Source organism: Sus scrofa, unplaced genomic scaffold (genome assembly GCF_000003025.6).
Source record: "Sus scrofa isolate TJ Tabasco breed Duroc unplaced genomic scaffold, Sscrofa11.1 Contig44, whole genome shotgun sequence".
NCBI lineage: Eukaryota > Metazoa > Chordata > Mammalia > Artiodactyla > Suidae > Sus > Sus scrofa.
Genome location: NW_018085208.1, coordinates 138,148 through 151,095, shown reverse-complemented (window position 1 = coordinate 151,095; position 12,948 = coordinate 138,148). Strand labels below are relative to the sequence as shown.

Below are 12,948 nucleotides of genomic sequence, written 5' to 3'. Positions count from 1 at the left end.
TTCATGATTATTAAAGTATATTTCAGATAATTGCTTAACAAATGATTCTATTGAAGCTCCTTTCTAGGTAACTTGGAGAGGTTAGAAAGACATGCATGTTTGTGCAGGAAATCTGGTGACCCTGAATCACATGAATGGCCAGGAATTCAAGCTCTATTTGAGTCACTCTTTAACAAGATTGAAGAGGTTCCTGAGCATGAAGGAGACATGCAATGGATGATATTAATAATCATGACAAAAATTAGAAAAGGGGAAAATTTCATTTAGAGCAAGGATTCATATGTGTAGGCAGCACTGGAATGTTTAAAGTAGAAACAAGAAAATAATCCAATAAAAACACATAAAACACACCATCACATCCTCATCCAACAAATAATCCCTGTACACATGACCACTGATCTTCTATAACTCAGTGAGTATAAACGCTGCACAAAAGAAACATTTTGTATAGTAATAAAATGTATAATTTAAAAAATTGCTTAATCACATTTAAGGACATCTATGACTCAGGCCATATTGTCAATCTATTTATTCAAAATTTTGTTTCCTTGTAGATTCCACTGGACACATGTATTTGATAACCTATTTTGTCAGTGACTATTACAAATATTGTGGAAAAGGAGCTGAATAAGAGAACAGGTTCCTAATGAGAAGAATAAAACACAATGACACATTATAAAAACTGTATATTAATGTCCAAATTATCAGAGAAAGTATTAAGGTAGTGATATAAAAAATAATAATGTACACAAAAGTGAAACACTGTGGTCTGAAATTTTTCTCATTATAAACATATAAATAGTTATGGATGCCTAGAGTACTTTTTTCCATAGGAGTAGTACAACTCGTGACTATCATTTTAGTTAAAAAAATTACTAAGTATCTGATATTTTACAAAAAAATGTTTTGATGAAGTTCATATAGTCACATGACAAATGAGAATTTCCAAGTTTTTCAGAGCCACGTTTGAAAATTACTTGGAAGAATAAGAAAATGATAAAGGGAAAAAAATCTGTTGGATATGAAAAAGATCACAAAGCTTAATCAAGTGAGATACATAAATTGTATAGAGAATGTCAAATAAATAGAAATTCTAGGAAATACTGCAGGAGTAAGTTTTATTTCCACAATCTGATTTAAGAATCATGATTTTTGGCTGCAAGGTTTTGAAGTCTGATAGGCTTTTCTTTAGCCCCAAGACAGTTGATCTTTTTATAGTTGTTTTCTAACAAAGTGTTTTCAGAGCCCTCTTTATGTCTTTTACGTCTTAGACTGTAGATGAAGGCATTCGACATGGATGTGATCATGGTATACATCACAGAGGCTGCTGCACTTGAGCAGGAGCTGTGGGTAGTAGCAGAGCTGAGGTACATGCCTAGGCTGTACAATAAAATAAGGAGATAACCGAGAGGTGAGATGCATAGGTAGAAAAGGTTTTATACTTCTCCCGAGCTTAGCTTATGACATTCCACACATGGAGGAAACTATCTTAGAGTAAGAGTAAATAATACCAGCGAGGGCACTATTGCCCAGCAGTGTTGCTGAAAAATATATACCCAACTCATTAAAAAAATTGTCAAAACAGGCAAGTTGGATCATCTGCTTGAGTTCACAGAAATAGTGGGGGATTTCCAAGTCACTGCAGAAAGACAGCTGCAATACCAGTAAACTTTGCATCAAGGGATGCAGGACACTGATGATCTAGCACACAAAGCTGGAGGTTCATAATGATTCTGTGTACATGTACATATATGTGTGTGAGCATGGTTATTTAAAAGAGAAAATATGAAAATACACATACACATATACACAGTCACCTTTTGTGTAGTAACAAATGTATGATTAATATCTTCTGCATTATATTTAAGGTCAAGTCTTATTCTAAGGCCATATTGTGTAAATCTTTTTATTCATATTTTCTTTCTGTGTAGTTTCCACTTGGAGACTTCTATTTTATCTTTTTTTTTTTTTTTTTTGCCAGTGTCAGTTATAGGCATGGTAGACACCAATCTGAATAATGGAACAGAAACCTGAAGAACAGAAAACACTCATAAACATCAATAACAGCCAGTATACTAAGTTCTGGAATATCAGGAAGAGCAGTTAAGTGGTGATCTATAAAGAATGCATTCATGAAATAAAAACAGTGGTCTCAGTTTTTTATTTTTCTGTTACAAGCGACATAAATATCTGTGACTACCAAGAGTGCTTTTTCCATACGGGATAGTAAAAGTTTAAGACTTTTTATTAGTCAAACAAAAGAAAAAATTCTCAACATTATATTTTCACTTGAAAAGACATTATTCAGAGTTCCTGTTGTGGCATAGTGGTTAACGAATCCAACTAGGAACCATGAGGTTGTGGGTTTGATCCCTGGCCTTGCTCAGTGGTTTAAGGATCTGGTGTTGCCATAAGCTGCGGTGTAGGTTACAGACGTGGCTCGGATCCTGCGTTGCTGTGGCTCTGGCTTAGGTTGGTGGCTACAGCTCCGATTAGACCCCAAGCCTGGAACTCCATATGCCATGCGAGCAGCCCTAGAAAAGGCCAAAAAGACAAAAAGACAAAAAAAAAAAAAGAAAAAAGAAAAAGAAAAGACATTATTCCTAAAAGATTCATATAATCCCTTGAGATAAATGAAAATTTCCGAATGTTTTAGAGCCAAGTTTGCAAATAACAATGGGATAATGGGACAATAAGATAATTACAAAGGGAAAACTCTTGAATATCGGAGAATCAACAAAAGCTTAATAAAAAATGAGGTTACATAAATTATACAGAGAGGTTGAAATAAAAAAGAATGGAAACACCAGGAAAATATTGATTGAGGTATGTTCTATGTCCACAATCTGATACAAACCACCAATTTCTGGCTCTGAGGCTTTCATCACAGGCACTTCTTAAAGCCCTTAGGACCACTGGTCTTTATAAAAAAGACAGACATCTTTTTATAGACATCATCCCAAAGACATTTTCAGAGGCCCTCTTTATATCTTTGTCCTCAGACTATAGATTGAAGGGGTTCAGCATGGTGTGACCAAGGTGTACATCACTGAGGCTTCTGCATTTGAATGGGAGCTGCGGGTAGCAGCAGAGTTTAAGGTACACTCCTAGGCTTGTACAGTAAATAAGGAGACAATTGAGAGGTGAGATGCACAGGTTGAAAATGCTTTATACCTCCCATAAGCTGATGAAAGTCCATATATGGAGGATACTATCTTAGAGTATGAGTAAATATACCAGTGAGAGAACCAACCCCAGTAGGACAGCGGCGAAACACATCATCATGTTATTGAGGAATGTGTCAGAACAGGCAAGTTGCACCATCTGATTGAGTTCACAGAAAAAGTGGGGAATTTGCAAGTCAGTACAGAAGGACAGTCGCAATACCATTAAGCTTTGTAAAAAGGAATGCAGGAGACTCATAATCCAGGATGCCAGAACCAGCAATACACAGAGTCGGGGGTTCATGATGACTGTGTAGAGCAGGGGGTGACAGATGGCCACAAAGCGGTCATAGGCCATCACCGTCAAAAGAAAGATGTCCAATACTGCAAAGATTACAAAAAAAATACATCTGGATGATGCACTCTTCATACGTTATGACTTTGCTGTGAGTCTGGATGTTTCCACAGCATCTTTGGGATGGTGGTGGAGGTGAAACAGATGTCTACAAAGGACAGTTGGAGAGGAAGAAGTACATGGGTGTGTGGAGGTGGGAGTCTGAGCTGACACCTAGGATGATGAGCAGGTTGCCAAACACAGTGATGAGGTACATGGAGAGGAAAAATACAAAAATCAGGGGCTGCAATTCTTGTTCATCTGAAAATCCCATAAGAAGAATTCTGAAATTCCTGTATCATTCCCTTGGTTCATGTGGTAGAGGTGACTGGGAAGAAGAGAAATAATATGACTAATTTTCACACAAATGGGCGTTACAGTGTTGAATGCTACAATTTATATTTGATCATCAAGAAATTAATATTTTGTGTATGAATCTGGTCCCCTTTAGGGAATGTCTCATGCTTTCTGTAATTGGCAAACTTGTCCCACTCTTAGCTTTTTCCCCACAATGATTAAATATTTATTCACAGATTTTTTTTTTCTCTCTTTATGGCCACACCTGTGGCATATGGAAACTCCCTGGCTAGGGGGTTGAATCATAGCTGTAGGTGTCAGCCCATGCACAGCCACAGCAACGACAGATCCAAGCCTCATCTGTGACCTACACTGCAACTTGTTGCAATGCTGGGTCCTAACCCACTGAGTGAGGCCAGGGATTGAACCCACATCCTCACAGACACTATATTGGATTCTTAACCCACTGAGCTACAATAGAAACGCCCGTATTCACAGTTTTAATGAGAAATCCAAGCACTTAAAAATGTAAATTGAATTGTGACAATACTTCAGGTACTGTCTATGCAGGAAGTGTAGCTTGCAGAAAAACAGAAGCTCCTAAAATCCAGTTATGGAGAAAGAATATAAGTAACTTTTAAAAATGTATAGCATGTTAGATGATGACTAATATTATAATGAAAAAGGAGGGAGGTAGAAGGAAGAGAGAAAAGAGGGGGCTAATTTTTTTGCATGTTCTGGCAAGACTGCCAACAAGGTGATATTTGAACAGAGACCTCAAGGAAGAGAGAGCCAGTGGATGAATATACCTGGGGGAGAATGTGCCTGGCAAGGGAACTGCCAGGGCAAACATTTGAGGAAGGTGCTTGTTTAAGATGTTCAAATTCAAAAAAAAGGAAGCCGGTCTGGTGAGGGAAGTGAGCAGGAGGGAGAGATGGTGTTGAACAATATTGAAGAATGTTGTGGCCTTCCTACTTCTGCTGAAACCTCAGGTCACAAGGAGTCCCTCATCTGCATATGTACCTCCAGCATTTGATGAAATTCAGTATAGGGTTCCCATTGTGGCTCAGTGGTTAACGAACCCGACTAGTAACCAAGAGGTTGTGGGTTCAATCCCTGGCCTCGCTCAGTGGGCTAAGGATCCGGTGTTGCCATGAGCTGTGGTGTGGGTTGCAGACATGGCTCAGACCCCGCATTGCTGCGGCTGTGGGGTAGGGCCAGCAGCTACAGCTCTGATTCAACCCCTAGCCTGGGAACCTCCATATGCTGTGGGTGCGGTCCTAAAAAGACAAAAGATAAAAAAAAAATAAATTCAGTATTAAAAAAAACCCCAAATCATATGAAACAAAATTGAAGGAAAATCAAAATCAAGTTCTAAAAGAAAAAAAATTTATACTTTCATTACATCAACATGGGTCACCAATTCAATTCTAGATTACCAAAGACTCTGAAGTAAAAGTATATGACAGAAAATCTTTTAAAATGTGGGGAGGAAGCAATATCTAAATTGTAATTTCCTCTTACTTAGAGACATGTAGATTCAAATACTTATATGGAAGTTACGTCTAGTCAAATGTAAAGAAGAGCACTTTCCAAATGGCGGCTGAATGTGACGCAGCTTTTAGAAATAGAAATGCTACATCCAATCACAAAGAACTGAAGAAATAGCACTTAATAACAGATATGGAAAGTAGTTGGAAATATGTATAAAACATGACTTATTAGGGTTAGTATGCTAAAAAACATTCATTTTCGTTTTTGGTTAAAGCAAGATTCTCAGTAAAGAATGTTTAATAGTGACAGCCCTATTTCTTCAGTTAAAGAAAATTAAAAAGCAATGAGAGGAAAAAAAATATGACTGCCTCATAGATTTTACCACACAAAATTTATAAAATCTTAGACGTTCTGCCAAAATACTTGTATACATATATAAAATGACTGGATGGCAGATAGAAAATTTGAGAAAATTACAATTCTTTGTTTAAAATAATACAATTGAAAAGGGGAATAAGGAAGTTCCCACTGTGGCTCAGCAGTAAAGAGCCTAACTAGTACCCTTGAGGATGCAGGTTCAAGCCCTGGCCTTGCTCAGTGGGTTAAGGATCCAGCTTTGCTATGAGCTGTGGTGTAGGTCACAGAGGCAGCTCAGATCTGGTGTTGCTGTGGCTATGGTGTAGGCTGGAAGCTGTAGCTCTGATTTGACCCTTAGCCAAGGAACTTCTACATGTCACAGCCGTGGCCCTAAAAAGCAACAATAAGAACAAAAAGAGAAATAAAAGCATGCCAAACTCACAGTGCAAAAGCAAAGAAATTTAACAATTTTCAACACAGAAAGTAACTGGCTAACTAATATACACATATATCTAGCCTCACAAGCAATGAAATAATTGCAAAGTAAGCTCATTAGCCAACCCATTTTACACAATAAATAATTTTTTTCATTTGAGTATGATGAGGAGGATATACTGTGAAATGCATGTCTCATGAACTACTACTCTTGCAAGAAAATTTTTCCCAGCATTCCTTGGTCTGGACTTTACTCATCGTAGTCACATAGGCATTATCTTTAAAAAAAAATGTCCTTACATAACTGTACAACTCTCACAGCTAATTCCCTATTTCTGTACTCTAGCTAATTGCAAAGGCCCTTAAACTTTGTTCTACTTTCGCTGGAAGCACTTTACACCTCCTAATCCCTCTCCTATCTGAGCTTACGTGTCCACCGTTTAATGGTCCACACTGATCCTTGCATTGTTGAGGTCAATATTCAGGTTTATTTTCTCATTAGAAACTAAAACATTAGTTAATTAATCAAACAAACAACTACAGTGATTACGGCTCTGGGCTAGTCTGGATTGGCTCTCAGTTGAACTCAGGTAAATGTTCTTGGCTGCCATTACCTAAGACCATCTCCTGCAGTATTTGCTAGGCTCTTGGACACACCTGGGTGGATTCTCTAAGAGGAAAGTATCAATGTAGATGTCCAAATTCCTCTTGGATGGTTGATGATGCAGATAGAAACTCTATATCCAAACAAGACAGTGGGATGGAGGCAAGCATTGGTTCCTTAGCCAAAGTTATTACTCTAAAAGCAACAACCAAGTCTTGTCCATCCAAGGTTGCACAGGCTGAGGGACTGCAGCAGAGATAATATTTATAGCTCCTCATGTATTCTCATTGGCACTCTTCCCTCCTGTTACCACTACTTCTATAGATTTCCTGAGGGACATTGGTCTGGACAGACAGGAATTTTTTTCTTGCTCATTCTCTGTGTCAAGGAGTCAGTGTTACAAGCCAGGTGAATTCAGTGTTTATTACTCCCTCCATGAACTCTTGTGCCTTGCAGAGGAATAAACCTTAAGGTTGCAGCAGCACCTCATCCCAACCATGAGTTCAAGTTTTCTCCAAAGACTGAGATTGAAGATTCTGTCTTGATTAGGTCCTTAAACCACTGTGATATCTCTAGATAATTACTATTCCCTTCTTCAATTTGGATAACTTCATTCCTTTAATATAGAACCATGGGCAGTACACTGCTTGGATTTATGGTGGTTTTGCAAAAAACAATTAGAAATGTCACACAGCACAAGTTAAGAGTTGTCAGCTAGTCCCTCATTAGAAGATGTTTGTTAATTATAAGAGATATGTTGAGATCTTAGCACTGTATAGGGATTGCATAATTTAATTTTTAGAAAACTCCATTTGATGAGATAGGACTATCATGAACACCATTTTCCATTGTAGAAACAGGGTTCATGAGATTAATGGTATACATGTTATAATCTGAGTAAGGCATGGGATCATTTTTCAAATTCTGTCAGGTTGTTTCTAGTTTTCAAACTCTGGACCAGTGTGGTTCTCAACCAGAGATGCCTTTGCCCTGGGTCATATTTGGCTATTTCTTAAAGGAATCTTCTACATACTTGTAATGCTCAACTTTTTAATATAGATCAAATCCAGGAGTTCCCTTCATGGCTCAGTAGTTAACAAACCTGACTAGGAACCATGAGGATGTGAGTCTGATCCCTGGCCTTGCTCAGTGGCTTAAGGATTCAGTGTTGCTATGAGCTGTGTGGACTCAGATGTGGGTCAGATCCTATATTGCTGTGGCTGTGGCGTAGGTTGGCAGCTACAGCTCAGCTACAGCTCCAATCTGACCCATAGCCTGGGAACTTCCACATGCCATGGGTGCAGCCTTAAAAAGCAAAAAAAAAAAAAAAAAAAAAAAAAAAAAAAGACACTAAATCCAAATTCTGTACCAGCTGGCTTGTTATTCTCATACCTTTTTACTGAAAACACACAATCTACCTTTTTAAATTAACCATGAATTGTCTTTTACATCTGGACTCTGTAGATTGGTAAGCATAAATACCAATAATTTTTAAAAGCATGCACTTTTTATAGAAAATGCCTCAGTGTGGCACCAAACATACCACAAGTTTCTCTGTAAAATGAAACCAATGTTCAGTAATTAATGTTTCAGTATCTTATTTTATTTGGAGATGACCCAGCTATTCAATAAGTTTCCATCATTTAACTTAATTCAGCACAATTCTAAATTTTTACAACACCATATATCTGGAGAAATCATTCTTCAATAGATATTCCTAGAACCATTACGCCTAAAAAGTTTACCCAAAAGCTCTTATTTACATTTAGTTTATTTATGAAAACTTTATTATACCAAGTTATTTTTCTTGTTGGCAGTTTTGTAACAGACATAACACATTTATTTTATTTTTACTAAACCTTAGGAACAATGAAGGTGTTATACTTAATGTTGATGACTCTAATGACCTGTTTATATTAATTATATCAAAAAACTAACTTTAATTTTAAAAGCAGATATTAATTTAGTATTGAAGTATTTCTGGTTCATGTGAACCGAGGCTTAATTCTGGCCAGTTACTTTATGTATTTCAAGAATTTGTGTAAGTGCTTAATTTCCTTTAAGCCAATTAAGTAGAGCTCTTTTATGAATTTTGGTGGCTGTAAATGTACAGTGCACATATAGATATGTACAAAGACACAAAACAGAGGCCTCATAGTTTCCATTTCAAAGTAGTATTAGAGATACACATAATGAAACCTGGGATGGAGAGAAAGTAGAGTTTGTTGAGATAAGAGATGCTTCAAGTGCAGTGGGAATTCTTGATCAGGGAGAGTTGACCGTGAGCACATGGTCATGTTGGTTTCTCTAACCCAGGGAGAGGAGAGATCTCAGTTATTTTAGAGGCATCCTCAGTGGGGCTGAATGGTTGTTCCCATTTAAAATGACAGTCAAGGCAGCAGAGGGTGATGGATTAAGGAAGCTAACAAATAGTCTCTGGCAGATAGTCTCAGAGAGCTGGTGTTCCTAGATCAGAGAAAGTCCTGGTTCTGGGGCACTCACATGCACCCCTAGAAACTGTGAGGACTGGCACCCCTAGCCCTACAGGTGAGACTTTTGCAGGATGACAAGGGGTTTGGGGACTCTTCTGGCAGGCTTGAGAGATGAGCATCCTCAGGTCAGAGCTTGCATATTTTGAAGGTGCTCTGGATGCCGCTCAAACTCCAAGGCTAGTGGAGGGTGTCCCCTAACCAGCTAATGAGGTAGGCCCCTACTGGAAGGTTTCACCCTGGTCTGAGTTCTCTGTGCCACACTTAAGAAGATGAGTAGGTATACTTTATCTTAAGCTAGGTTGGTTAGCCTAGATGGTGTCATCCCTCTGGGAGGGGACCTTAATGGCGATGGACCTAGCCCTGGCCTAATATCTTTCCCTTGACAGAGGGAGCATGGCTTGTGCCTTGGGAGGAGGAGGAGAAATTATCCTGGAATATTACAAGGTTTGGGTAAGGGGACTGAGGTTTTGTTCATATATGGTTTCTGTAGACAGAGAAGAAGAGCAGTAAGTTTCCTTTAAGACAGGCCACGATACAAACAACACATACAACTCAACAACAAAAACGAACAACCCAATTAGAAAATGGGCAGAAGACCTAAATAGACAAATTTCCAAAGAAGACATACAGATGGCCAACAGACACATGAAAAAATGCTCAACATCACTAATTATTAGAGAAATGCAAATCAAAACTACAATGAGGTACCACCTCACACCAGTCAGAATGGCCATCATTAACAAGTCAACAAATAACAAATGCTGGAGATGGTGTGGAGAAAAGGGTACCCTCCTTCACTGTTGGTAGGAATGTAAATTGGTATAACCACTATGGAAACCACTATGTGGATGTTCCTCAGAAAACTAAATCTAGAACTACCATATGATCCAGCAATCCCACTCTTGGGCATATATCGGGACAAAACTTTTATTGAAAAGATACGTGCACCCCTATGTTCATTCCAGTAGACCAGAAATGGAAACAACCTAATTGTCCATCAACAGATGAATGGATTAAGAAGATGTGGTACATATACACAATGGAATATTACTCAGGCATAAAAAGATAAACTAATGTCATTTGTAGCAACATGGATGGAATCAGAGATTTTCATGCTGAGTGAAGAAATCCAGAAAGAAAAAGACAAATACCATGTATCACTTATCTGTGGAATCCAAAACATGGCACAGACGATCCCATCTACAAAACAGAAACAGATCACAGCCGAGGAGAGCAGACTTGTGGTTCCCAGGAGTGGGGTGGATGGGCATTCTTGGGTTTTTGGATACAAACAGTTATTCTTGGAATGGATGGGCAATGGAACCCCACTGTACAGTATGGGAAATTCTGAGTGACTGGGTCACTTTGCTGAATAGCTGAAACTGAAGAAACACTGCAAATCAACCACACTTTAATAAAAGTACATTGAGGAGTTCCCGTTGTGGCTCAGTGGTTAACGAATCCGACTGGGAACCATGAAGTTGCGGGTTCAATCCCTGGCCTTGCTCAGTGGGTTAAGGACCCAGCATTGCCGTGAGCTGTGGTGTAGGTCACAGACGTGGCTCGGATCCCGCGTTGTTGTGGCTGTGGTGTAGGCCGGCAGCTATAGCTCTGATTTGACCCCTAGCATGGGAACCTCCATATGCCACAGGAGCGGCCCTCAAAAGGCAAAAAGACAAAAAAAAAAAAAAAAGTACATTGAACCATGAAAAAAATAAAGAAAAAGATAAAGATATACAACTTTGCAGAGAAAAAAATAATAATAATAAAGTAAAATGGTCCAGGAGCGGTGAGTTATCATCTAAGGCAAAGTGACAGTAACAGAAAGAGAAAGCTGGGGGTGGGAAGAGGCAACAGTTACTAAGGCAGTGAGCTATCACCTTTGGAATATGTCAGGGTGTAGCCCTGACCAGATTTCATCAGTTGCTCCATCGCCAGTCACCTGTTCACAGATGGTTCCAGACAGAGGAGTAGGGAGGGAGAAAGAGAAGAAAGAAAGGAAGGAAGGAAGAGAAGGAAGGAAGAAAGGCAGGCAGGAAGGCATAGATGGCAGTTACAGATAGGCTAGGTGGGTTTTAAGTTGCCAGGAGACCAGCGGAGCTCCTGCTGAGCTTCCTTCTGCTGGGAGGAGTAGGAGGGGAAGGAAATGGTCAGCCAGGAGATGGCCTGTGGGGGAGGGGATTGTGAGGCAGCATAGTAACTCAGGTAGTTAGTGTAGGAGCATGGGCTTCGATGCATTATTTAATATGGCTATTGATTTACATTTGTGGCTTAAGGGCTCCAGGGAATATCTTCCCTACTATACTATAGAGAGTGTATCTATGCCCAGGTGGACATTAATCTCTAACCCACTCCTCAACTGATAGAAAAGGAATGAGAGGAATGGTGACTCAGTCTAAGGGAAGAGAAGGGCAAAGAATGTCTTACTGGACATTTCCACCCCGACGGTCCCTATAGGACAAGGACTGAAACAGGTAGCTGGGCAAGGTCAATAGGAGAAAAACCACATCTTTCTGGACCCCACGTTGGTAACCCTCATCTTTAAGGGATTAAAAACCCCTATAGGACAATAGAGACGGGGACTCTTCTTCCCCATTCCAGTCTGTCCTGGGAACTGTTTGCTTTCCTATAATAAAAGCTTTGCTTGCTTGCTGCCTGTGTGTTCTTGAATTTCATCCTTTGGCTCTTTGAACAAGAACTGGGATTCTGGTAACATCTTTCTGGCATCAAATGGAGATGAGCATGTGCTCAGAGAGAGAGGAATAATCCATGAGCTGGAGGGAGAAAAAGGCATTGGACTTATTTTCATTTCTGGACATTGTTGGTCACCCCTAAAAAATGCCAGAGCTTTCCGCAGCATGAGAGACTTTGCACTCTGTGTGGTGCATCCTCTCCTGCGCTGGAATGCACCACAGGTTCACATGCACTGCTCTTACTCCTGTTAGTCCAACCCCAGGGGCAGCCACCATCTGTGGCCCCAGCCGAACCGCCCCAAGTACGTGAGCTGGAGTGGATGCTCCTGCTGTTCCAGCCACGGTGGGTTGGGGAGCCCAGTGGGCGGGCCCACACCTAGGCATATCAGTGCAGGGTGGGTGGTTCCCAGGAATGTTCCCTAGTGTGCCCGCCAAGGCTCAGGCCCCAGCCGCTTGTCCCGCGGAGCTCACCTCAGCCGGCCATGGCTCAGCGAATGAAGCAGATGAGGCAGTAAGAAATTTTTCTGTATCTCCCCTTCGCCCCCCGCCCCGCGCGTAAAACGTCATAGTGGAAAATGTAGAGCAGATCCCTCTAGTGACAGGGGATTACTACCTTGATCCGAGTCATGGCGCCATTAATATGATAGAGTTAGTTTCCTTGGTTCCCGTCTTGCCATAGCAAAGCATTGGAAAGGCGGACGTTTTACAAATTTATTAGAGCGAAAGTGCGTTTTCAGAGAGAGAGATAGAGAGTGAACTCACGAGTACTCGTGTTAAAAAAGAGGGCCCGACTCACTCTGCAACTGTCTTTATCCCACAACGCATACCTGAGTGGAGATCCAATATCTCCTGCCCCAGCCCCCTATGCCATGCATAAGGGCTGAGTGTTGTTTGATCTTGTATGGGGCATATATGATCTTCTGATTTATCTTGGGCAGGATATCTTATTTGCATAGTGAACAGGGGTGAGTAATGGATGACATTCCTTCTCTAGTAGGGAGTGAGCAGCCCAGGCTGG

At 40.1% G+C, this 12,948-nt stretch overlaps 1 pseudogene; it reads right to left on the bottom strand.

Annotated features, from left to right (window-relative positions):
• Positions 1 to 1,458: 1,458 nt before the first annotated feature.
• LOC110258798 lies at positions 1,459 to 12,497 on the bottom strand (annotated as a pseudogene).
• Positions 12,498 to 12,948: the final 451 nt, after the last annotated feature.